A 25,893-nucleotide genomic window follows, 5' to 3' on the forward strand; every position below is an offset into this window, starting at 1 on the left:
CCAACATCAAGCAAACGAAAAATGCCAAAATACACTTTGTTCTCTCTTTTTTTTTAATGAAGTATTGAAATCTTAATTCTAACAAGAATACTAAGTAAATAAATGTTAACTCTGCTCAGTATTAGCATAGTTGAAATCGCAGTTTATAAATTTTTGAGAGCATCGACATCATGATATGGTTGTCATAGAAACTGCAACAATATGTCATTTCAATTATTTTTACATGCAGTGATGCTGAGGTCTGTGTAACATTTTTTTTAAGAAGTTATTGAAGTAAATATTGAAAAGCAGGAATAAAAATATGAATTATTATGAGGTAACAGTTCCCTTCAACTATTATTTAATTAAGAAAACAGGGAGAAATCTAAATATTGTTAAAACTGTAATTCAGCACATAGTTAAAAAACTAGTTAAGAAACTAGTTATGTAGACTAGTAGACTTTCACTTCAAAACCAGTGAAGTTAAAAGAGGAAAGACAGAAACATTCAAACTCTAATTGAAAATAGTATCATTTCCCAATGAAGCAGATTTGACAAAATACGTAAAAAAAAAAAAAAAAAAAGATTTATTCCTCTAAGAAATATAAAATATTAAATAGTTTTAAACCATGAATGGTCCCTTTATGTGTGTAAGAAGCAAAAAGTCAAATGTTACAAATCCAGAACCAAATACAATAATAATAAAAAAAAGCTTTAAAGGTAGGAAATGTAACATGAGTAGATTTATTTTTCCTGTATAATGCAGCTACTGTGTGTTATGAATGCTACCTTAAGTAAATTATTGCCAGACACACTCAACTGACATTAATGACTTGATTATTAGAACAGAAAAGCTAACCAAAATAAAGGCAGTGGGTTTTTGTTGTTGTTGTTGTTTTGCTTTTTTAAAAATAATTGTGTTTTTAGTGGTATAATTTTTTTTTTCTGTTACAGGACAGCATCAGCATATAGTCTTGTTTTTGTATTGCATATATATATGGTACAATAATAATCCAATAGTTTATACATGAAAGAAAATACTGAGCAGATCCTAGTGAGAAAGAATGTAGGTTTTCAACACATTTTACACAGTAATCAATAATTACACAGTATATTTTGTTTAAACTTACGGAGTTGCTCCATAGAGTAGAATATGCAAGACCTTTCAAACTGAGACATGAAACAAGCTGTTTGTAAGTAAATGGAAACTACCAATATTGAAAACAAAACCAAAGAAAGGAAAAAAAGGAAAGCAAAAAAAAAAAAATGCAGCAGCCTAAAGAAGCTATCTGAAGTGAGAAAGGAGAAGCATCTAGAGCTATCCTTTCTGATAGGATTAAGGAATGCTACAAAAGCATTTAAATCTCTAGTTTTCCCTGACAATTAACAATGAAAAGCAGATGTTTACAAAGCTATTTTACATGCTGGTTTATAAGATGCTAAAAGATGGTTTGTGGATGGTAAGAAGGAAGAGCTGGATAACTGCTTGTCTGGTGTATATTTAAAAGCATTTTCATTGGCTCAGTTATTGTTAATAATGAAAGAAACACTTTGTGCTGTATGGCTGTGACTATAGAAAACTGCCGTCATAAAGTCCTCAGCAAACTCTTAAGATGCAATTTACAAAGATAATAATAACACAGAATTATTTCACTTCTCTGAATGCTACACATTTGCATACCAGGACTGTGTACAATATACTCATAATGCACATTCATAACAACAAGGACTTCTTAACACTGCAACAGCACAAGATCTGTGCATTAAAAATCTACAGTTCCAAGTTTTTCTTTTTGGTGGCAAACCATTTGTCTGTATCAGCCAGATGCTCTGCATCTACACAGGATAAGCCCACATTCAATTCTACACCTTCACTGAATGTCATCATAGCAAGAAAATTATGAAACACTGGACGGTAGCAATAATACGAACCAGTTCACTCTGCTATTGAAATATGGCAAATTAACTTTTCACACAAATTAAAGAAGAAGTCTGGTCTACAACTGTGAGTCAGGAGATGTGGGTTCTATTCCTGGCTGTGCTACAAACCTACAGAGTGTTTTTGAACAAGTCACTTACACCAAGTCACTTGAGCAAAAAAAAATTCAAAGAATGCATGCCTCAAGCTCGATTTAGACAGATCCCTATCTGCTTATATCGGATGCATGCAAATGTAGGCATATGTTTCTGAAAAGCCGGGGCCTATCCTTTCTGGACTTTTCATCTTCTTATCCTATTCCTTTGTTGGGAAATGTAATTCATAAAAGACTGCTCACATCAATTATATTTATGTGTAACGAGAGCACCATTAAAAGTCCCAGCCCTGCAAAGACTCACATGCACATTTCACTTCACACATTTGTGGTAGTCCAATTTACTCTAATAGAATTATTCACTGTGTATAATTCGAGGCATATAAACTTCTGCAGTATCAGGAACTAGGTTAATGAAATAGGTAACGTGTAAAAATACTCATACAAGTTAGTAATGAGGCTCAGACTTCACATCCTTGAAGTCCTACATCACATTCTATAGAAGGATTCTTTAGATATTGCTATTATCATGGCCTAATAGAAGCAAGAGGATGCACAGCCAACTTGACATTAAAAATGTTGGCTATCTTATCACATCTACCTTTTCAATACAAACAAATACCTCCTTGTGCCATATAAAATAATTCAAAAAAAAACTTTAGTTCTAATCATAAGAGATACTCATAAATCACCTGTGTGTTACCACCATCCAAGCTGGTTTTGATTTTACCTCAGACACTGAATAAATTCAAATTCCTGTTAATGCTTATGTTCTTCCTACTATTTACTCTGTTAGGAATGAATATATTGCACTGAAGTACAAAAATATTTAATTCATATTAGTTGGCCAGATTTAATTTCTTTGATGGACTCTTAAACAACTCAGAATTCCCATCTATAGGCTACTTTCTTGGAGTAAAATTATGCTACATATATAATGATATGCAAAGTAGGTCAAGTTCCCAATTTGCAGATACAGCCATACTTAACTTCACCCAAATGGGGACTGCTTATGGTTTAAACTAAACATGAATATCAATGTTTACAGAATTGGGGCAGAAAGTAGCAAACAGTCTTCCTGATTTAGATGGATTTTTACACAAATTATAAATAACACAAATTATTTACACAGAAATCTAACAGCAAGGCATTATTGAAAATATTTTGTATACCTTTTAAAGAACACCATGGGGAAAATACTTTCTCAGCAGCAGTTATTGGTAGGGGAGATGGGGACAAAAGGAGGAAACTTCTCCCTCAGTCTGTAAGAGCCTGCACTAATGCCAAGTCCTGTAACAGGCAGCACAATGCATCGTGTAACTGCCTGTTTTTAGTACTGCCAGCTTCCTCAGCCCTGAGATACAGAAGGTATCGTCCCTTCTCCCTCCCCTGCTTCCCCCAGAAATTATACTCCTGGTTGCCTCCTTGACTTCTGGCCTGCCACAGCCCAGGGCAAGGGGGCCACGATTTGCCTCTGTCTCAGGATTTTGCCATTATTTTAATTTGATGGCATTTTAATAATATGGACTGGTTAGATTTCTCAGACATCTAAAATGTCTGTGACTAAGGCTTCTTCTTTTTTTTTTTTTCTTTCCCCTTTCCTTTTTGGTTTTTAACATGTTTTTCAATTAGCGTTCTAGTTTATGCAATAGAAAGGCATGCCCAAGGTGAACATTTAGTTTGAAAAAAATAAATAGGAAATGTTCACAGTCTTCAGCAAAGGAGCTCATGCTCGTGGAAGTTGGATTTTTAAACAAAATTATGGTGAGCAAAAGGAGAGCACTTTACAATCAATATGGTCAGCACCACCACCCTCAAATCCCCAGCTCTTATGATCAGAAATTATAAAGTATTATTAGTGTGGTAATTTTCCATTTAAGCATTGAAACCCAGAGTGGATTGTAAAGATATTTTCAAGGGGTCACAGCTTCTGCTTTTGCTTTTCCTGTCCTTTCTAGATCTCACAGCTGCAAGGAAAAATTGTCATGTTATGGTTTTTAATGTACAAAACTAGGGAGAGTTCAGCATGGAATTAACAACGTATTAGACTTGAATGCACACATCTATTGTGGCCACAAATTATGAAAATTCTGTAATATATCCTGCATAATCGTTGTGTTTGGCACAGGTAGCAATTCCTAAAAAATGCAGACATGCTTTCTAAGGTTCTGCATCACATAAGGATTTGTTAAGGCCAATTCAATGAAAAAGTGAGATAGGAAAAGACTAAAATTGCTGCTTTAAATGTAGTATCCCATACTGAATATTTTTTTCAATTCTTGAATTTCAGATTCTGAAATGCTCGGTCCTCTCCTACAGTGCATTTGGCACACTTGTTTTCTAAGAGTGGGATTCAAACTTTTCAAAGTCTTTACATGAGGAACTTGTTTCTTTTTGCTCAAGAAATTAATGAAAGATAGGAATCCTTTGATTTAGAGAGAACTTTTATTTTGTGGAGAATATTAAGGGATTTTACTGTTGATATTTTCACATTAATATACATTATTTATCTCCACAGGGTGGCGAAAAAGAGAAAATTGCAAAGACTTACTGGGTGGCAGGAAGTGGGATTCACTATAATCAACAGCAGCAGGGGACTCTTTGAGGTTGTGTTGCAAGATATATTCAAGATTTTAGCAGAAAGAAAATAATTGCATTTAATATTGTGCTGGTGGGAAATAACATATGTTCAATCTTTTCCAGCTTTTATACTTGCATTCAGATTTAGACTCTTGCCCTACTACTCCTTAAGATTTGAAGAGTTTTGGTGTTTTTTTTTTGTTTGTTTTTGTTTTTTGTTTTTTACTACAGTTATGCAGAGCATGTTATATATTATTAGCCAGGTAAAGCTTTATGCTACTTGCAAATTTGCTATTTGACTTCAAAAATTTACCAAAATTTCATGAACATACTGACTGGACAAAATAAACAGCCCTGTGTTCAATAACCAACTTATTTCTGACCTATAATGAAGTTTCCAGCATTATGTTCAGATTTTTGAATGAAAAATTCAGAAATAATGTGATTTCTCAGATGTTTGCTTAAAAATTCTTTCTGGGTTGAATCACTACACTTCATACAAATTCAGAGCTTCTTTAAAGTGGATGTAATTCTGTCTATATAAAGAGTAGCTGATAAGTTGATGAAATAATTTAAGTTTCTTAATACAAAAAAGCTGCTGGTCTTACAAAGGTTTTCTGCACTTAAGGGTGGAAAAAAATTGTGCATATGATAAACTAACATTGAGACTCAATTATAACTCGTATAACTTCAGGAAATTAAAAGTAGCTGTCTAGTCTAAGCTAATTGTGTAGAATTCCTTTATAATCAAATACATACATGCAGAGAGGTATCTCCATGACATGTTTCGGAATTGCCCTGCTTTGCCCATAAGAAACTGAAGTAGAAAAGGAAAAACTGGCCACTGGAGGATTTTGCCCCTTTCTCCTGAAGAAGGACTTCGAAACAATTAATTTAGGCTAAAGCTATCTTTTAGTGACTACAGCAGATGAGATGAATTCTATCTTGCAAGACTACTGCAGCCCTTGTCTAGTCTCACCATTTACGAAAATTTCAATGAAAATTGATTAAATCACTCCTTCTCTTAACCCTATTGTTTTCTGTATTTTCTGCATAAAAACACATCATAAACTTCTGGAATATGAGAGATGCCAGAGCTGGGCTGTACATTGACATAGACCTACAAGTGTCTGCAAAAAGACTTGAACTGGGAGCTGTGTGTTGAAGGAGAAGGTGGGGGGAACTATCTTCTGTTCAAGAAAAGCCTTCTTGAAAGTAATATCAAGGCTAAGCAGATTGGTGTCATTTGTAAAATGTAATCTCTGTATTTCACGAGCTGCAGTTCCACGGTTACTTCCGTGGCTTAATGGCTGGCATCAGAGAGATTACCTTCATTGCTCCAATCCCACTACCATATTAAGTCAGCTGAAGAAACAGAACTGGGCTAGGGGAGAGGGGCTGTTGTGATGAGGAAGCAGCTACACAAAAAATAGTGCTGGCACAATGGGAGACAGAGCTGAGTGTGTGGATGCTGGTGCAGAGATCATACCACTGCTTTGAGCTTAAAGGAAGAGTGGAACCACAGCCTGAGGACGTGATCCTGTGGCCCATTAAACAGACAGTCAGTTGACACAGTCCTGCCTCCCATCCTTTCTGTACCAACTAAGCATTTCTATTCTTTCCCTTGCATCAGCACTAACACCCACGCAAGTGTGCAGGAGCCAATTCAGGGAGGTGACTTGTCTGGAAGCTAACCCCACAGCAGTGAAGAAAAAAAGAAAAAAAAGAGACCAAACAAAAAAACTTTTCAACCAGATCTGCTCCAAGGAGCAATTCACAAAATGATCACACTAGGGCTAGTGCCAGCGCAATGGAGAAGGTAGAAACACAGAGCCAGAGGCAATAGAGGAGAGGACAAAGCAGCCCAAACTTAGATCAACTCCAGCTGTGATGGACCCGAAGCCAGAGCCAGCCTGACCACTTACAAGCTTCCTCTAAAACCTCTGCACTTTTTTTGAAAACACTGTGATAGAATGAGTAAGTATATGGAGTCTGAATCACCAAGATGCCAAAGAAAAACAAGAAATAAAATCAGGAAGCTTACTTATACACCGAATGAGACAAGAAACAAGAAAAAACACCATGGTCTTAAAGTTGTCTAGCATAGTTTCTGTAGAATGTAATAAGCAAGGACAAATCATTCCTGACTCAAGTACTGGAGCTATACAGACCACACTTTTGAGTGAGTTTCCACTTTCTAAGCCTTCATTGTGTAGTTTTCGGCTGACAGGAAGACATTAGCAGTGACTTCAGAAAGTATTACTTATAGTTTGCAGGACTCCGTAACACCATCATTATAGAACATACTATTCCACATACTGTTTTTTAGATAACTAAAATAAACAAATGTTTGCAATGCAGTCATCACTGAGATGAGAAGATAAGGCAGAGACAGCTTCAGAAAGACTGGAAAAGCCTGAGACTGAGAAAACCAAGAGCCTGCATTTGGAAAATTAATGGTGCTCAAGACAGGACTTTTTTTCTCTATGCAGGCATCTTAACTCTGCCTTCCCACAAAAACAAAAATGTGAATCTTTTGTTATTTGAGGATGTACAGCCTTTCAGTACAAACAAATTTACCCTAACTTAAGTTTGCAAGGGCCACTATGTAAGATGTGATCAAGTGTTGGAAAAATGAATTTAAAAGAAGGGAGAAAAATCTTTATTTACGGGGAAGTAACAACAAACAGATTTCTAGTATTGCATTCACACTGTAAATAAAAAAGCAACATCTCCTATGGTGGCTACAGTAGCAATACTAAGAAAAATATCAACATCTCTGTAAGAGATAAATTTTCTTAAAGCATTGGAAATTCCAAGTAGACAAAAGCTGAAGGGAAGCTATAAAGGATTGGCATGTTAATTCCTGAAAGAGAACAAGCTCTTTGAAAGTAACTTTGATTAGATCAGTAAGCCAGTTACATGGAGACTGGCTCAGACCATTGAAGTATTTCATTAGTTTACGTATGCAAGGTATGTAAATAAATAGGTATTAGTGAGTAGGTTTAGTTTTTCTATCTGCAGCCTGTACTAGTTGGAAGGAAGCTAAAACCTATCACCGATTTAGAGGGAAACACATGAAAAGATTAAAAAAAAAAATGATATTGACCACTTGACTCGCCACAAAGGCCCAGAATGAAGGACTGTAATAGACACCAAAGTGATGCTTAGCATCGTGAAACCTCTGGTCCCAAGAATACATATCGACTAGCAGACAGGTCTCTACATCTAAGTAGGTTAAAGCTGCATTTACATACACATTTGTGCTCTCACTGTTGTAGTATTGTCCTGTACTGAATTACAAATGCTCTAGGTCCTCCCCTGAAAACTAAGGAATTAGTAACCCTGTATAAATTATATGACAGCATAAAAAGATGTCAGAAAGTTCATTACAAGGGTCAAGGTACATTAAAGGTTAACACAAAGATTTGAACGCAAGATCAGATAAAAATGCCTGCTTCTGGAGAATGTCAGTAGAATACCAAGGAAAGAGTATAAAGGATACTTCAAGGGGAAATGATGGAAAAGAGCTGTCAAATGAATTCAGAGGAGAGAAAAGGGATCGGAAGTAATTCACGTGCAATCAGTCTGTTTTCAGATTTGGAGAATTCTAGGATTAAAGTTTTCTAGAAATGAAAGTTTCTCTGAAGCCTTTTCATATGTGACTTTCCTTGGACCTATGTACAGATGTTGAGGAGAGGAGAGGAAAGGAAGTAGCCTTATGAAGCTTTGATTACTGGCCTGTCCTGGAGGAGGCCATAAATACAAGTTTAGTTGACTTAATCCGATTTTTATTTTTTTTATTTATTTTGGTTAGCAAGCAGAAAGCATCCTGGGAAGGGAAAATATATAGCCACCAGGAGAATAGGACAGCATCTCTGAATGTGGGAAAAGGAAACATGGGCTTTGATGATATGAATGCAAAACCACCTGCAATTCCCATGCCTTTCCAGTCTGTTTTCTTTATGCAGATTGGGTAGCAGTCCTCAAAACGGAGTTCTCATTTGTCAAGCAGATCAAGTCAGTTGAGCTTAAACTGCCTGTCAGAGCACAGCTTGAGGATTCAACCACACTTAGTGGCTAGACTTAATTAGATTCAGCATCTGAACATTTTTCCTAAAGGACTTTGTCACAGAGATAGGGCACTATTTTTTTTTTTTTAAAAAAAAAAAAAAAGGCACAGTTTCATCTTAGTGGAAAGATAGTAAAAGATATGTATAAGAATATAAAAACCACCGAATGTCTTTCCTATCTACAGTATTTTAATGTACAAACTACATCTCTTGTCTAAGCCATCACAGAGTCCAGAGATTGCAGCTGATTGTACCTTTCCAGCCAGTGTGTCGGTATGCAGCTGTGTACCTTTGAGGAAGGCCTGGAACTGCTGCCTTCACATCGGATGCTTCAGGCAAGGTTTTGCAACTCCCCATCCTGTGTACCACAGGATTACCCACTCCAACATACCTCCTCACAGTCTTACCATCACACTGAATTACGGTATGCATGCAGAAAACATTGCAATAACACAATTAGGAAGTACCCACCCTAAATTACTAGATCTCATAAGGTATTCCAAAACCAAAACACATTTCCCACCTAACATTTTTAAACAATGTTACTACTGAGGGGAGATCACTGGTCTCCTTTCAGAATCTTGATATCGAAAGGCCTCTTTATCAAATGGCAGCCATTAGGAGAATTCATGGGTGAATCAGTGATCTTTTAAAGTCTGATGGATTGTCACTCACCTCCTCTAATACACTAAATATGTTGTTTCTTGATTAGACATTTTGGTACACACACACAAAAAAGGCAAGCCTTAAAAAAATAATAAATAAATAAAAATTTAAAAAGTGAATTGAAGGTCTGCAAATGCTTATTAGTGCAGCAGGTATAAATTGCCTTATAAAAACTGTGAAGTAGATAATCAGTATGATAGATAATAGATAATAGATAGATAATCAGTATGCCAAGACGTCAGATACCAAGCTTGTATTTAATTTTATTGTTTTTAAACAAACTGAAGCTATGTTCAACTCACTCTCAAAATTTAGATACTCCCATGGAAAGACATAAAAAGGCTAAATCCCTAGACAACAAAGAAAAACCAAAGTCCTCCATCCTAAACTGTCACCAGGATGTACAAATCAATTAATTACAATGCAAGAATATGAGCTAGGTTGCTTATTGGTAACGTAACGTGTAAACTTAAAACTATACCACACTGAAGGTTCACTTTTCAGGCATGCTGTCCTGTACTAGGCTTAAGTATCTTTAAGTATCTTAAGTGCTTTCAAGTATGTGTACGCAGCGTACATTTCTCAAGAATTATAAGTTTGAACATTTGAAGTTCAGATTTCTTAACTAAATTACTTGTAGTTACAGATTGCCTCTTGGTCTCTCACAATTTTAAAGTGATTTTAAAAATACAGTAGTTGCATATTTACATGTTAAAATGGAAATGGTTATGGTTCCAATCTGCTTCTCATAACATACAAAAATATCAGTTATGCATAATTCTGGTGGGCACTGCACTTTATTATATTAGCATTTACAAAAAAAAAAAAAGGCAATTTTTCTTGACTAGAAGTTTATGAACTAGTTGGAAAGTTGGTCTATAAATCAAGTAAAGAATTTCCCTATCAATTACTTTCTCTCTTGCTTCAAAGTATCTATTGCACAGAGACTACATTGAACTGGACTGCAAAAATAAGTTACACAATAATATTCACCTTACTTGTTGCAGTTTTAGTTTTCTTCAGTGTATTATCACATACTCCAAAATCAGTAATCAGTAACCTTATATTTGAAATTCCTTACCTATTTTTCACCAACAAAAACACAGTATTTCAAAAACAATTGTTCCTTTAATAACATTGCAAATACTAACTTCATTACAAATAAAATGAAATTAATTATATTGCTATCCAAGAACAATGTAAGTTTCAAACAACAAAACCACCAAAAATAAAAATGGACTTTGCCTCCATGTTAATTTCATTAGATATGTAAGACTGTTATCTCTGTTCAATTGCTCAATAGTTCAACATTGGCAACCCATTTGAACGTCCCCTACATAAAAAAATTAATTCATTTTTAACTGTATTACAAAATTACTGTAATTTTGAAATACTGAAACCCCCAACTGCATCCCATTATACCAGGCACTATTTATATAGACAGGAGATATACAGTAAAAGGTAGATTCTGTCCTGAACAGTGACAGAAAAGAGAAGAAAGAATGTAGCACATAAATAAAAATATAGATTGTAGAGTTGAAAGGAAGTAAGCAAGCATTTCCTACTCACACAGGAAGACCATGGCACAGCTAAATATTACAGCAGATCTCATGCTGCCTTCTAACACAGAAGAATTCCTTCCTTGGTATCTGCATACATATGGCTTTCCCTGCCTTTCAGCAGAACTTACGAATTATTAAAGCTCAGAGCAAGACAAACAAGATATTTAGGACCTCTATGCTCTTCTTCAAATCAAAATCTTAACATTAAAATTAACAAGCTAAACAGCAAGTTTCAAGCATCACCTGTCAAGACCACAATGTGAGCTTGTCCCTTACTTGCTGCTAACAGCTTCCTTTCACTCAAGGCATATGGAAGAATGCTTGAAGTAACAAAGTTTTCATCTAGTGAGTAAAGGAAGAAACTATCACCTGAATCTTTCCTTTGCCATCTTAGAATATAATCACACAAGTATGACTGGGGAAATTAATTGCTAGCATTATCCCCATCTCCTCATGACATTCCTAATTCTTAGTTCATCCATTCACCTAACAAGAAATACATAAGCTAGAATGTACATCATTCCATTACAGTATAATAATCACATGAGAGTATACATGCATTCACATTCTTAACCGTTCATATGTGTGTATGTATATATATTTATATGCATGGAGACACAGGAAGACCAGTACATTTACACTATACAGACAGACATATATATGTGTACTTCCAGATGAAATCAAAATATTTGAAAGAAGAAAATTTTGACCACACTCATTACCTGTCAATGAGCCATTTGTTCAGGCTTTTCTTAGGAAAATACACAGTCATGACCCTTACTATAGATATTAAAAAAAAAAAATAAAAAAACTTGTTCAGCAAACTTGTAATGTAATCCAATAATATGAACTAAAAATGCCCCTTCTATCTGAAGGAATAGCACCTGCATAAGTAAAATCAATGCTCAGCATTCTAGCACCGAGGAGTGAAATCAGTGCCTGTTACAAAAAGAGTTGAGAGGGGCCAGACAGCTGGGTTCTTTATGGCCTTTCTGACACACCTCTTCCTATGCCAGGCTATGTGGTGTTCCTTCCTCTGCCATTTCTCTAATACTAATCCTCATCTCTATGACAGAAGCTACAAGTCCTGTGAAAGTCAAAGCAAAACCGTTAGTAGTACAGTATTCCCATAGGTCAAAACAAATGTGGGAATGAAAGCCCACCTCCATCTCAAGCACCATGCCTTAACATGACTTCAGGCAAAACTTCCCTTCTGGCCTCCGGAGTCTTTGACCAACACCTTTGTTCTGATTCCAACACGCATGGGTATCACCACTGCAGTCATCAAACTGCTGTTGAGGCCAGGTATTCACAAAATAACAGATTAAAATAATGGGAATACTGTTTAGCAGAGAATTTATTCTGTGGAGCTCTGTATAGTACTAGAGGCACCAATGCCCTAGAAGAATTCACAGTGCCATACTTGCTTTCCCAGACTGGAAATTCAGAACCACCTTTCAACCAAAGGTAAGATTTCATTTTCGATTTAACCTGTCCTTATTCTTAAGCTGTATTTCTGCAGGCATATTTATCCAGTGTTGCAATTTGTCTATCACCAAATTATTGCATGTTTTATTCTTTGTTTTATCCTGCAGAGATTTTGTTGGTTTTGTTGCCTAAAGCAACAAGCAGAACAACAAACAGTTCCAAGTAAGCTCCTCTTACACAGCTGTGGACATGCTAAAAATTTACCTCCTAAAGCCTGATCACAAGTGAAAGGTGCTTGAATTTTATCAGTCCTCAAAACGTTTTTATTTGTTCTGACATAAACTTGATGAAATTTGGATTAAAAAAAAAAAGCCTCATCACTGTAAAACAGAACTAAATGTCCTATTTCTCAGTAGCGCTCAAGAAGAATACTCTGGATGTTCATTTAAATACAGAAAGCAAGCTTATGAAATAAAGTGCATAGACTTGTCAAACAAAAGCAGATCTTCGGCTCTTCACTTTCACTTGTCCACAATTCTCCTGATTTATATTAACTAGATTGCTGCCATTGACAGTCTTTTTGCTACTGTATGTCACATGAATACAAATATAAAACTAATTTTAGGAATAATGTAAGCATCATGGTAGAAGTACCCCCCCACAGTTGTTTTTTTTTTTTTTCCCAATAAACAACAACATTTTCCTCATAAACATCAAGGAGGTAATTGATACTGATTATCTAATTCATTTTTAAAAGTCCAGCCCCCTCATTTCTCCACATTTAAAGAGAGCTGGGCATCAGTATGGAGCAACAGGTTGAAACACTTAAAATAACTGACAGGACAATGTGCAGACTCCAAAAAGCTTTCTTGTATGGGTATCTTCTAAATCTAATATTAAGCTTTTCCCTGAGTTTATAATGTGTGAGATACAGTCCAATGACTTGTTCATTACAGTCTTTTTCCCTCCCTTCTGTTTTCATGTTTGGGGGTTTGTTTTTTGTTTGTTTTTGTCTCTAGTACGCATTTGGGTCTATTGCCTTCCTTAAATCCCTGAATATGTAGTAAGAACTTATCTAATAAACGTTTTTCTAAATGTCCTAAGGTATGTTACATAACTCACAACTCCCCCTCAGATAAATAGCTGTTGCGCTGTTCAGCATCTTCACAGCAAAACAAGCTTGTTTAAACAGCTTAAGATGGAGAGATCAGCCTATATTGGTAGATCTAAATTACGACTGCTTAAGCAAAGTGCCCTCAAAGTGGTTTTCAGACTCACCAAGCAGAGATTACTGAAAGATATAACTACTTGTTTTTCCAAGACTACTTTTTTGGAAGAGTGGCTTTGCCTGCTATGAAATATTTTTCAAATCCCAACACCCAAAACTGCTATATTGTACCTTTAAAAGTAAATGTGTGCACTTTTCAACAATAATAAAGTAAGTAATACCCCATCACACACTGTAAGTACCATCTCCACTGTACCTATAGAGAAACAGAGTTATAGAATGAGGATTTAATTGAGCCCATTCACAAAGAATGTCTGTAGCATAACTGCAAGGAAAACCCTGACTTCTTGAATCCTTATGCCTTAACCACTCCACCAACATAAACACCGCACTGCTCCTTAATAATTATTTCCTAAGAAATAAGCATAGCATACTTGAAAACTGCAGCATAGATAAGACTGAAACAGCTGTTCAGCTGCTTATACTTACAGATACAAACAGTACACAGTGCATAATCCACCTGGAGTTTTCAGAAGGTTTTGATGTCAATGCTATTCAAACACATCTTCTAAAATGTTGAGTCTATAATCCCTCAGTATGTGACAGATAAAGGATTCCTTATTGATTTGAGGCCAGGATTTCAGCATAGTGTAACTCATGCAAACTTAAGGCTTTTTATGTTGTTTCTTTTCCTTTGTCTGGCTACTCCTTTTTCACTTTTAAACACGCAATCTGTGATCCATAAGACTTAAGAAAAAATCCAGAACTGTTTTCCTTGTAATTCAGTACACCCAGATAAAATCATGCTAGAAGGTTATTACTGATGTTTTGTTTGCTCTTCCTATACACACTATCTATTATATGTAATCCTTGGACGTTCTGAAAAATCATTGCTAAAATTAAAGACCTTTTGTTTGAACTTGAAGTTTTGGTGACTGAAAGGCATGTGCCATTAGAAGAAAAGACTAGCAAAAAAAAAAAACTGCAGAAGACTATGCCTCCTTACTCCTACCACTTTTTGCAAACAAGCCATTAAAAAAGTGTGCTATGGTAACATCAACAAATTGGTTCAGGTGCCTAAGATTAAGATTCACAGGGCTTTCCTGGGACATATCTTGCCCTCCTTAGCACTGCCAGAGTTGCATCATTATCTCATTAAGTTTATTTAAAAACTTTTCACCCTATTTGTGTGAGAGGCTGCAACTAACAGGCTGTTTTGTAAACCGTGCAAGTCTATTTGTGTTCATGCAATGCTTGAGATTTGTCTACATACAAACGTTATGCTTAACCACGCTGATTTAACTTAATCAGCTAAGGCCCTGTACTGTGATGAGACCTAAGACTGTTTTCTATGTGTGAAGTTCTTCGTGTTATGGAAGAAGGACGTGGCCCTTTCCTGCTATTGTAGCTGCATCCCCATCCAGGTTACACCTGCACAGCTATTTCAGTAAACCTAATATGTAGCCAAAGCACTTACACTTCTCTAGAACCTGTGTTTAGGACAAAACATAAACCTGAAAGAGCAGATGCTCCTCAGAGGTTTTGGTAAGAGATTTCATTAGGAAGTAAGACACTATTATTTTTGATGTGTACCCTTATAGTGCTGAAAGAAAGTTCCAGATATTCTAGTCTCTAGTGGAAGAGAAAATGGAATGAGTACCGGCAGAACCAGTTCCCTCAGTTTCTGTGTCATCCCAACGGCTGAGATGGTGTTTCCATTTACGTGGCAAACAATCACCAACTTTGAATGCTTTTAAGTAGCATTCAGGATGTATTTATATTTGTTGCCTAGGAAATGAAAGGCTGAAGATGCCAGGTTATCTAACAAATCCTAATAAATATTTGAAATTTCATAAAGTGTTGAAAATGTCCCAGAATTTCTTTAAATTTAGGATGAGATTTCAGCATTTTGCAGAATATAATGCCTCTTCGTTTTTATAGTTCAGAGCCAGTGCTACCATGTAGCAATGTGAAATATTAAATAATTTGAAATTTTCTTAATGGAAATATCTGATAAGAAATTTTAATTGTTGATGGCATTACTGTTTTTGTAAATGAGCAGGAACCTCCATTCTAGGGCACTAAGCATGAGGGGAGGGGGGGAACAACAAATATTTAGGTATTACAAGGCTCCTATAAAATGCAGTTTCATTAATAGAATTTCAACAGATGTGAACAGTTTTAATGAACAAATTGCTCTGTAAGCAATGGAAAGGTTCATAGAGGGGCTACCAGATCTACGCTCTATCACGCTCACATGGGTCCGACCACAATAATTTCCATTTTCTGCTTGTATCTCCTGTGACCTCTCCCTCCACTTTCCCCTGATCGCGGTAATACCAGGAGCTCTGGTTCCTTTCAGCCCTTCACCAGGGAATGCAGCTGGCTACTCAGCAGGGCAACACGCAACACGCAGTTCGGACAGAAACGATGACAAGCTGCCTGGTTGGCTGCAAGTCCTGCTGCATGCCTGCTTCAGTCTCACCAGTACAGAGGAACACTTTGGATCACTCTCTTTTCCTAGCTAGTCACCAATTTTTCTGAAGCTTGCAAAAACTTGGAAAGTTTAGGATTCTGCCCAACTGTCTAATTCTATTGAAATCAGCTAACATTTTCTGAAATACAGACTGGCATAGACATTGCAGATGTGTTCCTTCCAGAAACAAGGTGAAAATACACTCAGATAATGAATGTAAACATACAGAATTTTTCTGGAGGTAAGTGCTTGTCATGCTTTTCTGCTTCCAGATTCCTAAACTTTGTCCCTCTATGTCAGATTTGTACATAAGGTCTCATGTTACGTAGCCTCAACATTTGGTATTAGAATGCCATATCCACAGATTTGTTAAATTCCACCATCACCAATAGTGCTAAGCAATTTGCTACTTCAGTAGCATAAAAATGTTATCAGCTATATGGATATAATGACAGAAACACTTGAAATGCTATCAGACTGTAAAAGCAGCATGCTATGGAAGCCCAGAATATTGGGAAACAGGATATGGAATATCCTAGATGAGTTTTCAATTATGGATAGATAACATTGTTTATATATGGAAACTTTTAGGTACTATATTGTTTCCTCACAAAATGCCTGTAGATTCAGAGAGGCAAAAACACACAGAAGCGTAAGAGTTAGATATATATGTGAATGACATGGTGGATGCAAAAGGTTGTGTGCTGTTACTCATATTTTTGTTATTTGTACGTTATTTATAATGGATATCATATGAGCATTATACACCTTATATATGCATATTCATGTATGAATTGAAGCTCTTATGAAAATTAGCATAAGTAACAAAAATGTAGAAACACTTACAGATAAGCATTTAGGCTTCTCACTCTAATTTCTGATGTCCACTGTAAAGCAAAAGCTGTCTGAAATGGTCAAACTTGTCTTCAACAAACATACGTTTTTTTACTAGGTATATAGATGTGATACACGGTCTAAGAACTTTCATGTCTCAAATCCCTTCTGAAATAACAATGGATTTATAACTCCTTCTCAATAACAGAAACAACTTCAAGACCAGAAAGGTTGCATGATATACCCTCATTCAGTATTGTTTAGATCCAAGAGCTCTCAAAGTTATTAGCATGGCATAAGGCTTTTGGAACTGCGGTATATTTACCATTGTTCATATTCAAAATCTCAATTTAAATATTTTGAAACTTTCTGAAGTTTTATTAAGGAACATTTATTGGTTATTAAATCACTTTCCACTCTGTTGCTCTACAGGACAACACTGCGTGCTCATTCATCCTCTTCAAGGCTTGGGTGGCCTAACAGAGTCTGTGGCTGGTCTCAAACTCCACTTGCTAGATATATTTACCTTACTTCTGCCATTTCATATGGAATTATTTGTCAGTTTCAGTGCCATTCCTTCCTCTGAGCCAGAGCTTTCATTTTGCTCAATTTTTATCTTTTAGTTTGATTTTGTCTCTTCAAGGGATAAAGAAAGGCAGGAACTAACTGCAAATGTAACTTCATGTGTCTCCCATCTCTTTGTGATAGCTCTCTAGATAAGTAGGGGCAGTATTAAAAGTACAATGATACACTCCTTTGTATGCTAATCTTTCTCCAGATCCCACAAATAAGCACCAAAAAAAATTTTATAATACAGAATTTCAGCTTAGATGGTCACAAATTAACCAGAGAGGGCTATAGGTTAGTTTAAACAAATTACTCACATTTTCCATTTTTGCACTATACCATAAGAAATTAGATAGTTAATTTTAAATGCAAAACTTTGTACAGCGTGCAAATCATGTCTGTATGTCAAAGTAAAATAACAAACCTAATGAGGAATGTTAAAAAAGCAAGACCCATTAGTTTAAAGATACATGGAAGCAGCCAAAGATGACAAACATGCATAAAATTCAAAACATGATGGAAAAGGGAACAGGCACTGAACCACATAAATCAGTGTTTTGAATTCTATTTCTCTGTGGGTATAATTGTACCTTAGTTTCTTATAATGATTTATTGAGGTAAATAGTCTGTATGGTTTAACAGCTACAGCTTCAAAGTGTCAGGCACAGACTCTCCTTTATTCATGAGGCAGCTGAGTATTGGGATGTGAATTAGCTTCTGTATTCTGGGACTTGGCAAAGTTTGTTTTTAAGGTCCTTATAAAGGATTCATGTTGATGCAGCTATTCAAATGTGAAAAACACTGTGCTGTAATGGATGAAATAGAAAAGCTTTACAGTAATTCTGGAGAAAAAAAAAAAAAAGTAAAAACATTGAAATAAACCATTCAGAATTACCTTCGGCAAAAGAAAGGAATGCCCTAGAGTTAATTTTAATACATTATATCATTTTGGGGAACACAGGAAAAAATTATTGATGAAGTACAAAAGTGTGAGGGGATTCCATAATTTACTTTTAAGTTAAAATAAAAGATACTATGAAAAAGAAATGGTAGAAGTTTAAGCTGTGATATTCTCACTTAGGGTTGATTGCCAAACCACACTTTCTATTGCTCTCAGACCAGGATAAACCAACCATTAACTAATCAAAAGAATCAGCATCCATGAAAGCTATGATGGCATTTTAACAGTTCTTAATCTATTAATAAGAAAGAATAATTTGCAAGAGATATTCCCTCTTCTGTTTATATTCATAGGGCCATTCTTAGCAGAAATTATATGTAGGCTCCCATGGTGTAGAAACCCCATGAAAGCCATGAAAATTCACTAAGCTTCCTTACGTACAGTGCCAAGATATTCAGCAGGAACTTTGGTCCTTGCCAAGAAACACGTGTGCCTCAGATACAGAAGCTCTGCATGTACCGGTATTTCAACATTCCTGGAGAGAAATGTGACCCCTTGATGCATACACTGGTTTGCTGGCATGCTTGCATTCCTCCCCATCTGTCAGAGTGGCATTCTGCCTTCTCACAAGGTGGGATGCCAGTTTTGGAGCACAGGTGCCAACCAAATATAGGTTCAGGCTAATACTCTGCAAAATGCGGCAAATGACATTTCACCTGCAAGAAGATCGTCCTACCTCTGACCCATGCCAAATAGGATTGCATGCCTCATTAACAAAGGGGGTCATCTTCTGAAAATCATAGGCAGCACCAGAAATGCTGGTTCCCTCTGTAATATCTCCTAGCTGTGAGTCTTCAGCTTCTGAGGCTTAATTTATAGTACACCAGATTTTCCTAACATTGCGGACGTACAGCCCTTTTGAGAAAGCTGCAATAGACCATGGGCAGAGAGAAGTTGAATTCATCCCCCAAAACTCAATTCTGACAAATTCCAGGATTCTTAAAAAGGGAAGGTGAATTAACAGTGAGGGAAAAGCATAAGTAAAGACTTGTGTTATCTTTAAGGGGGTCTGCTGGCAACACAAAGAAAACTACCTTTATTATGACTGGCAAAAAACAAAAACAAAACAACAACACTTGTTATCAACCACCAAAGTACTCACATAATTTTAAAATTCTTAAGAGAGAATCAGATGTTTCTATAAGAAAATTTGACATAAAATACAAAAAAAATCCTAAATTAGCTTTTAGTTTGAGAAATTACATAGATGTGAAAGCACACTAGTAATGAACAGCCATTGAATGAAAACTATTCAATATACAATGAAAATACTGGTTAATATTAAATGGTATCTCAATATCCTCAGAATAAAGTATGTTTCAAACCCCTTCTTTAATGAAAACATTCCACACTCTTTAATCTAAAAAGAAAAATTAAATATCCACTTGATCAATAAACAGAATAACCCAAAAATAGTATTGGTTTTGCTTTCAAATTAGCTTAGCTCACTTGATATATAAATGTACACAACAAAACCAAAGCACTGTCAGTCTAAAAAAAAATACCGCCTTTCCGGAAACAACTCATTTTCCCTTCTTTGGCAATTTATTATGATTTCTGTAATTTATTTATCCCAGGATGCACCTGATATATTAGCAGCTTTAGGTGATTTTGTTAAACTGATTATCCACAAATGAGAGTCGTTATGCACAATTCTGCATTATTTAGACTATGCTGAGAATATGCCACTGCTATTCCCCAATGGCAAACTCAAAGCTATTAGTTCTCACTAGCACAAAATTATAATCCAATACATTGAATTCTATAATTTTAATTCAATACATTAAGATGCAGAGCCCTGCATCTGAGATAGAATAACCCCATGCAACAGGAGAGGCTGGGGGCCAAGTGGCTAGAAAGCCTATTTGCAAGAAAAAAAAACTAGAGGTTCCTGTGGACGACGAGCTCATCGTGAACCAGCAGTGCGCCCTGGCAGCAAGGAAGGCCAACAGCATCCTGGGCTGTTTTAACAGAAGCACTGCTGGCAGACTGAGGGACCTGATAACTCCCCTCTTTCTGGCACTTGTCAGACTGCATCGGGAGCAGCGTCTCCAGCTCTGGTCTCCCCAGTTCAAGAAAGATATTGAAAGAGTGGAGCACGTCAGTGGAAGCACCGAGGCAATCGGCAAGACATACAAGGAGGAGCTGAGATAGCTGGGTCTGCACTGCCTGGGGAACCGCGGATGAAAGGGAAAGCTTATTGCTGCCTGCAACTGCTGAGTGAGAGAGACTAGGGAAGATGAAACACGGATCCTCACAGAGGTGCACCGTGAAATGACAAGAGGCAATGGGATGCAAGGGTAATTATGGGAAATTCCAATTCAATATAAAGAAAAAAAAATACCATGAGGGTGGTCAAACATTGGGCCAGGTTGCCAAGAAACAATGTGGCATCGCCATCCTTGGAGATACGCCAAACCTGGCAGGACGTGGCCCTAGGCAACCTGCTCAAATGGGACCTGCATTGGGCAGGAGGCAGGACAAGACGAGCCCTGGCCATCCCTTCCAGCCTACATGATTCTATGCTTCTGTGATACACATGGGTTTGTAAGATACACCTACCAGTTTTGGCAGTGCCATATACAGCGGTATTTCTTAGTACCACACTCGAGGCATTCACTAAGCTATTTAGGGACAGCATACAGCCTTACATTTGCTTTTTTCAGCCTTCCATTCAAACAAACAAAACATCAGTCTTCTGTACCAAACATACTTCTAGTAAATTAACAGCATTATATGGGGCATTTTTACAAAGCCTTCCCAAATGTTTTAGAAATAATGGATTATATAAAATAGGAAAAGGCACCTGGTATGCCCCCAGAGACATGGGGGCAACAACAAGGACGATGGCCTCAAGTCAGTAAAAAAGCGTATTTTTCTTCCTGGCACATTGTGCCTGTGTCCTGATGTAAAGCTGCTTTCTAGGCAGGATACCGTTACAGTCTCATACCAATCATAAACATTGTGACATAAAGAAGGACATAATCTTTCATGCCTAGGTTAATTTAAGATTTATTATTTCAAACACTTAAAAAATACCCTGATCCCTGGGCTACAAATTCCTACGCTCAAAGTCAAAATGTACATAAATTGCTGCAGTCCTGCACCTGCAACTTAATGTTGTTTATTATAAGAGAATACATTCCAAAATGTTAAAGTCAGCTGCAGTGTAAGGCAGAATGCACAGTAGATTCTTGGCAAAGTTGACAGATAGTTTATAGTTTATTAATACTGTGTATAGCTTGAAAAGTTCACTACATTAATTTTAAAGACCTGATGGAAGAAATAAGATGTTGGTGTTAAGCAGGTAAAAGAGGGTAATGAATTTCACTTTTATTTTTGTATTTATTACAGTCACTCAAAACCAACAGGCCATGACTGATACCCAATTAATAATCCATGGGCCCAGTACACGAACAAAGTGAAAGAGCAATTATCTATTTGTATGTCTTTTCATACAGTGAAAATCTTACAGTAGCAAAACTCAGCACTGCCAAGGAGACAGGCTGTCTACATGTGAAGTAGCACAAGTCACCAAAATATGGACAAACTGGCTGCAATCAACCTGATTCAACTTACAGGCTCCTGTAGATAAGAGAGGTAGTGAATGATCACATATGTGGAACTAACACAATTGGGACACAAATTAATGAAAAGATTTTTGCAGGAGGAAAAAAAAAAATGTGATGCAGTGGCCACAGACAGTACTGTGGTAAAGCTCTGCCATGGAGAAGCAGATTATTGTCAATCTTCAAAGTTTATTTGGACGTTGGGTGCACATGAAAAGCCTGTGTGTTCCACTGAGCATGAAAGTCAAACAGAAGCATTTATTTTCAAAAAGGACTCTGACTTAGGAGCTATGCAAATATATCAGGGTTTTAACACACCCCTTTTTTCAAACCTTTAGAATCTTTTCCAAGTCATTTTGGATTGAATTAAAATTATACATATAAAGATAGCTGGTGTTATTTCTTGTACCCTTCTACTGACTCGTCCACAAATGTTACTGACCCTAAGGAGGAGCAACTACTACAGTCATACAGGGCGAGGAAGGAGAGCATGCAGAGCCTGCAGAGCCACGGTTTCTCCCCTACCAATTACATTTCTTTGTAGTTTCTCTTTGCCCATACAGTAAAAGATTCAAAGGTATTAGGAACAGGAATAATTATATGAAAAGACAAATTCTGTATGCAGACAACTTTCAACTGACTTCAGAGACTTTGGCTTTCACAGTGCTACATGACTCAAAAAAGTACAATGTGGATTTTGTTCAACCTTTTCCAGAGGAGAATTTTCACTGAAGTATGTAAAGGAGTGGTTTGTCCATGCCATTTTCAAATTACCCAATAATTTAAATTCCCTAATAGAAACAGATGGAAATGTTAGATTCCCACGAGGTTTTTTGATTTTCCTTGAAATATTCTGCTTTGCTAGATGGATGAAACAGAAGATATACCAAACGGAGGAACTACTAAGTTTTCACTCTAAACAAAAACAATTCATTTTGATAATGCTGAAGATTTTGTCTCATCATTCAGACTCACAGTAGAATAACTAAATTTGGCAGATACTTTCTGCAAAATGCCTTGTCTTTATTAGTGCTTTTATGTGTTATCAAACACAAAAGAAAAAGAAGAAAAAGAAGTGAGATATATAAAGCTATATCTTCATTGCAATTAAAAAAAAAAAAAAGATTTTTACTCGGGTACATTATTCTAGCACTATGCCAGGTACAGTGGTAAACAGTGAAGCCCAGTCAGTCTAATACGATGTAAAATCTTAGTGGAAGCAAAGCACTATGTTTTCTTATTTTGATGTAGCTTGTTCAAATCAACTCCAAGTAAGAGATATATGCCTGGCCTTGACTGGCTACACAGATATAAAAACTACCTGGGTCCTGTCTCCACCAGGACTGTACCCAGAGAAAGCTGGACTAACTTACCTTTTATCATGTTAAAAATGGGGATTTTTAAATCTTTGTACTGAGAACAAAGCCTAATACATACAATAGCAGTGGAAGCCTGCACAGTGCTAGGTTCAAGGACATAATTTCTTCATTCTTTGTTTTCGTCATTTGTTAAACTGGGGCAACAATTCTTTTTGCTGTGGTATTGAATAATGGCCTGCTCTGCTAGAGTAGAAATAAAAGTAAGTGAAGATAGTCTTTGTATTGATGTGCTGCCTGTCTTGTTTACGACAGAAACTATTTTGTTTTTAGAAAGGAAGTGTTCTAAGAAAAGCTTTTATAACAGGTTCAGAAATATAAAAGCCATTTCAGGATGAGGACATCTCTATCCTTTATTTCGTTAGGCCTTGAAAGGGCTTTTTAAATGTTAACAGCTATGACTGCCTTCCCTCAACTGATGCTCCCTTCTCAGCAATCCTTTTGTTGACATCTCTTTTTTTGCTCTTAGCTTGTCTCTCCTTCTTCCCAACTCCTTAAAACAAAACTTAGCAAGAGCTTGGAATTGAACTTTTGGCAGACATCATGACACTAAAACATACTGAATAAGTATGTTGCATAAGTCAGATTTCAATTAAAAAAAAATCTTTCCACACCTCCAGTGATATACAGAATATTTTCCACTCTTCTCAGGGGTAACCTCTATATATTGCACTGACAACTACTAAGCAAAGCTGGTTAGAAATCAAGAAGCATTTTAATCTTAAAATATGCTGAAAGAGATGAAACATTTTTGAAACGCGAGGGCAATGCCCTGTTTCCATTTAAAAAGAAATAGAGCTTTCTGTTAAAAGGAAACGTAATTTAAACTGTGCACTTAATGTAGGTGTGTGTGTGTACATATGATATGTACTTTTTTTTTTTATTTCAAGCTTAAAAAAAAAATCAGTAGTTGCCTTGCTAAGCTTTCCTACAGTCAAATCCTGGCAGCATTCCCTGTCTCACAGGGATAGGTACTTTGAATATCAGAAGTTCATTAGTAACAATTAAAAATTCTACAGCACTTGAGAAGAGGTTGATCCTATTTTATATGCCAAAGTCATTTAGCACATTATAAATTACAGTAGTCCAATTACACTGTAGCTAATATTTAGCAAGTATACATTGCTTTGAACATACTGTGCAACCATTAAGTCTAAAGGCTGGAAAGGAGATACATTGTCCGTATTTTGTAGATAAAGCAGAAAGGTGAGATATGCCAAAGGCCACTTGTTCTTGGGCAGAGCCAAGACCATTACAGGAGAAGATTAAGCTCTGCAACCAAGGCAGGTCTGTCCTGTCTCATTACTGCAGCTCAGTCAATGACTGCACGGCAAAGACATCCTTATCACATCACACAATGAAAAAAGCTTTCTGGCTGTCAGACCTAACTGTGCTTTAATCTACCCTACCTCGACAAAGACATCTCAAATATATATATATATTATTTTTTTTTCAAAGATTGTACATCAGATTCTTCAAAGATAAAACTACTTCTGCCAGACCTAGCTAAGCTTCTGTTTTCCCATACCTACCTATCCTAAGTTGTTGTCTGCCTGGAAGTTTTTATTGCTGAGGTTCAAAACTTGGAATTGGACTGGTGCAGAAAATCTTCATTAAGGTAGTTTTTTTCCTGTAACAGGGCTGGTTTCCCTCCACCCCCAAAGATGGTTCCCATCCAGAGACTGGAGCTCACCACCAAAGCAGAGTTATACAGAAAAGCCTGAGATGGTAACTGTACATAGCAGTGAATAACTGTGTCATCTTATTGGTCATTACACCACATCACAGTCTCACTGTATCGTCTGCCTCTCTCTGTTTACCATTCCAACCAGAAGCCTTTTCGCTCCTCCCTACTGTTCCTTAGCTATACCGATGGACAGATACTTAATCCAAGTCTGATTTCTGCGTCACAGCCAGTTTCTACTCCATCACAAAACCTGAGCTCCTGTGACTGGAATGCTAATTTCCGGATAGTCTCTTCTGAAGGACTATGCACAGAACTGTGGAAAATTCACACAAATGTTGCCCCGCATCCTTACCCACTGTTTCGTTTATATACTCAGTCTCACAGACACTCAAGAAGACATGCTTCTTCTTAAAAGCCAATCTGTCTTGTTATCCTGTGAATCATTATATTTTTCAGTTGTTCAAAGACTACAGTAAATACAACACTGGATCTTAGCATGACAGGATTTTCTTAACTTTGCCCTTTCTTACCATTTTCTATTATTACTGGAATTAAATCTAGCTCCTTAGTCTCACTTCCTCAGAATTATCTGTAATATCTCCATAAAGATAAATAAAACATTTGCATAATCAGTCTTCTACTGAGACAATCCACATTTTTGCTAGCAGCCTGATTACTCCATTTTAAGTTCCCCCATATGTAGACGGATGCCATATAATGCTAGGGATATATCTGTTTTGTTTGTGTTTTTTTTTTTTTTTAATTAAGGTAACACTTTTCTGCAAAACCAGAGCATTTTTATCCCAAACGAGCAATAAAATAAGAAAGACAAATATTTATAAAATCCCCTTACTAAAATGTCATTAGCACATCT

The 25,893-nt window shown here is 36.4% G+C and overlaps 1 protein-coding gene across 12 annotated transcripts in view; it reads right to left on the bottom strand.

The window, feature by feature from the left end:
* The window catches only part of SOX6 (SRY-box transcription factor 6), a 415,066-nt gene that overhangs the window by 387,246 nt on the left and 1,927 nt on the right, over window positions 1–25,893 (bottom strand). The window lies entirely within an intron of this gene.

Source organism: Anser cygnoides, chromosome 5, assembly GCF_040182565.1.
Source record: "Anser cygnoides isolate HZ-2024a breed goose chromosome 5, Taihu_goose_T2T_genome, whole genome shotgun sequence".
Taxonomy (NCBI): Eukaryota; Metazoa; Chordata; class Aves; order Anseriformes; family Anatidae; genus Anser; species Anser cygnoides.